We start from the raw sequence: 3,029 nt of genomic DNA on the forward strand, positions 1-3,029 counted from the left end.
GAAGTTCTGAAAATTTAGGAAAGAGGCGATGATGGATGATCATGGAGAACGGATAGAAAAACATCGGTTGCAGAAGTCAGAAATCAAGTACTACAACACAAGTTACTGAACTTGTTGCGCAAAAATAATTTTGTGAGCCGGCTGTAGTCGAGTCCCGATGGGTTTATCCCGTGTGAGCGGGATCCCGTATTCGGTACAGCACTGGTACAGTGGTACATGCAACCAAATACTCTTCTGGAGAAAATTTAGAGCAACTCTAGCAGATCCCGCATTTTGCCGACCTGTAAAATGTGTTTGCAGGTCGCACGGGAAAGGTTATGCAGGCCGAATTTTGCCGTGGCAGACTAGAAACCGCAAATAAACCCCTAATTTTTTAAAAAAGTTGTTTTGTGCGAGAAATTTAAGCAGTAGCTCGCTGGAGCTCGCTCGCATAGATGGTTCTTCTTCGCATAATAAGTTCGTACACGCCACATACATACATAAAGGTTAGATATGCTAGACAGGACCTACACTACCGCACCACTACAACAAAATTGAGCTCACCGGAGCTCCTGCGGTAGCTGCCCACCGGCGGCGATTAGTCGGAGTTGGAGTCGACCTCGATGTAGAGCTTCGCCTGCTCCCCATTCATCACGCGCAGGTCAGCCTCCTTCGATGCGTGCGCCTGTGATGCCGTGAGGCCCGTCTCGAGGAAGAGCCGCTCGTACTCGAGCTCGCGCCGGATGCGCTCTTCCATCTCCTCCTGATCCCTCGCCGACCGCTCGAGGACAACGCGCTCGAGGACGAAACGCTCGAGGAGCTCCTCCTGCCCCGGTGGGAGGTAGTCCTCGGGTCTGATGACGCCTCGGTGCGGCGGCGCATCGGGCACGGCCTCCTCCGGCTCCCTCTTCACCGGAACGAGCCGCGAGCTTGATGCGCCCGCGGATGAGCACCCCGCGGAACCGTGGCCGGATGAGCTCCCCGCGGACCAGTTGCCGGAGGAGGCGCGGCGGTGACGGGCACGCTCGAGTTTGAACTCGTCGAGCTCGCGCCGGTTGAATGCCGGCGGCGGCCGGGCACCGTGGTTGAGCCACCGACGCGCCCCCCCGCTTGCGCGCGGCGTCAGATCTGGCGCGGCGGCGGCGCTCCGCCTCATCCCCCGAGTCGGCCATGGTGGTTCAAGGCTCGCCGGCGGCGAGAAATCGAGCGGCGCGGTGGGGAATTGGAGGGGAACGCGGCTGCGGGGGGATTTCGACTCGCATCTGCCCCGCAAGCCCGCAGTTATAGTGGCTCGGGGGTTGCGTTTGCGGGCTGCGGCAAAAATATTTACGGGCCGGACACCGATACGGGTCTGGTCTGACCAAAAAATGGGCCGAGCCTGTATAATCACCGGAATTATGTGGGTTTGCGCCGGATGCGGGGTTTGCTAGAGTTGCTCTTACATGCACAAAATTGTTAACACAACCATATATATTGTCCATGAGACAGTGGAAAATGAAGCTAGGATGACGATGGGGGAGGCCTGAGAAATCATGTGCCAGGACCAAGCAGCCCTGCGTTGACAAGTCAGGGGACCTACGAAAAAAATACACCACAAACTAGCCCTAGCCTACGTCTCTGCAGTTTCTAGAAATCAAATCCAATCATATCCTATATACCTAAGAGAGTCATCCAGAGTAATTTATTTATCTCAGCATGCAAACATGCCATCTCATCATATAATTACATATGGGATAAGGCTCACCTCAACATACAATTGTGATGGAAAAATACCTAACACAATATTAAAAAAATACATGAAAAATGTTTTTTATATAATTATTCTACTTATATTCAATAAATATTGTTACATCTATACACAATCAAATATAACAAGTCATATATATTTTAAATTTTGGTTCTCATGTTGTCAACCCAAATTTTCATCAATCAATTCCCGCAACAAAGGGCATTCTCTAGTTATTAACAAGCATCGATCCGTAGCGAACCAAATCCACTAAACGTACAAGCGACATGATAAGCATCGGAACAAATACAAATATTATCACATCAATCAACAAAGAAGTACACACAGACCTTCATCAATCACAAAAGGGGAAAAGGACATTAGGAACGAGTCTCGGGCGAAAATAAATTACTGTTCACGGCAAACCGGACAGAGCCGAACAAGTACGTAATGGAAGCAGCCAGTGGCGAAGCTACATCAGAAAACTAGGGCGGGCCAATCTAAGCTTTAGCCATTCTTTTGGATGGAGCGGGCCATGGCAGAGTTTTGCCCTCACATAGCTCCGCCAGTGGAAGCAACCGGTCCTAGGCCATGGCAAAAGGTGAGGTGGCGCAGGGCCATCTCAAATAAGGGTCAATATATCTACATACCTATAAAAATTACAAAAATGTGATTTGTAGAACACAAAATCAGCAAGTGTGCAGGGTGCCCTTGCCCCCTTTCCGTGGCACTTCACAGTGTTGTATTTATTCAATAGTTGTTTATGGTTGAGTACATGTAACTTGTACTCATCATTTATATCATATATACATGCTGTATTAGATTTTATTTGCTAATAAAATGACATTTTTGGATGTTTATGGGACACGGCATTTTGGTTCCCGGGCCCAGATGAGTCGGGAGTGAACAGTAAAATCATAAAAAATACTAGAAAAATTAAAAAAAATCTGAATTTTTTGTGGTGAAAGATTCTTGAGTCCTTGATGTTTGTATCAAATGTCAGATAATTTGGACATTTGAGTGGCTCTCAGCGAAAAAGACAAATTTGAGGGTTGTGAATGTTTCCCCTGTTTTTATTGTTTGGACCTGATTTTTTTTGCCGAGAGCTGATGTCTGAATGCTCTGAAATTTGACATGAGCATCACGCACTCAAGCATCTTTCCCACAAAAAGAACTCATAATTTTCTGAACTTTTTTACTGTTCTTCCGGATTGAATTATCATGTTTTCTGCCTTTATTTTGATTTTCATGAGGCAGTATATAATATATACCGGTGAAAGTATTTATGTTGCTGTGTTTTATTTGGTAGGTCCATTGTACTCTG

This window comes from Aegilops tauschii, chromosome 6 (assembly GCF_002575655.3).
Source record: "Aegilops tauschii subsp. strangulata cultivar AL8/78 chromosome 6, Aet v6.0, whole genome shotgun sequence".
NCBI lineage: Eukaryota > Viridiplantae > Streptophyta > Magnoliopsida > Poales > Poaceae > Aegilops > Aegilops tauschii.